Source organism: Pteronotus mesoamericanus, unplaced genomic scaffold, assembly GCF_021234165.1.
Source record: "Pteronotus mesoamericanus isolate MK-2021 breed Mesoamerican mustached bat unplaced genomic scaffold, CSHL_Meso_final contig_75, whole genome shotgun sequence".
Classification (NCBI taxonomy): domain Eukaryota; kingdom Metazoa; phylum Chordata; class Mammalia; order Chiroptera; family Mormoopidae; genus Pteronotus; species Pteronotus mesoamericanus.
The window spans coordinates 657,845-658,857 of NW_026555249.1; positions in this window are offsets into that span (position 1 = coordinate 657,845).

Genomic DNA, 1,013 nt, shown 5'->3' on the forward strand with positions numbered 1-1,013 from the left:
GTTTCAATTACTTTGAACTTTTAAGATGCTTGTTAACATAATTACTGCTTATAATCCCTGAAGACCTTCTTTATTTAATGTTGTTAAAATATTAATTGTACATATTTTCAAATTTATGGAACAAACTACTATTGTTAAGTCTATGTTTATATATACAATAATTATACAAACATTAATTACCATGAGATGAATTTAATAGTTAGTAAATTGTCTAGATCCTCTCTCTATTATCCTTTAATAAGATATGAGTAAAACTATTGACCAACCCCCCTTGATCAACATACATAAAAAATTAATGGTTTTTATCCCGTGACTTGAATTTCAATTATTAAAGTCTAACAATAAATTACATTTCAGGCTTGTATATCTTCTTTTGAGATAATATACCTAATATATTTTATAAGAATCATATAAAATAATTTAGATAATGATGTAAATATTTTAATAGTACTTATAATTCAAACTTTATGTTAAATAAGTATTTTCTCATGGCACTATTCTGAAAACACCTACAGACTTTGCTCTGTAGAAATTAACCTACTCAGATTAACAGGGATGCCATATAAATGTTCATTCTCTATCATAATGAAATATTTTTTAGCACCTTGGTTTTCAAACTGAAACAATTGTCCTAGGGTGAAAATAAATCTCTAATGTTTATTTCAGAGAGTTCAGAAAGTTGTGTTGCACTGTATAAGTAATTAAGAGTCATATCTAAAGTAAACATTAGGTAAGTTTATCACCAGTCATAAATTTATGTAAGAATCTTTGAAACTAGCAAAGTGTAAATAACTAGCACGCAAGTAAGCTGCAAAACATCTTGAATGACAATTTTGATCAAGGTAACAATTTTATTTATTTAGTCCTTTCCAATTTTAGCTCAGATTATTTCCAAAATATTTCTAAAAATTGTATAAAAAGATCTTGAGAAAAATAATAATTAAAAAAACAACCCTGGGCAAACTCTATTGGAAGAAGCTGAAATCATATGTTATTAATCATGTATCTTTTAT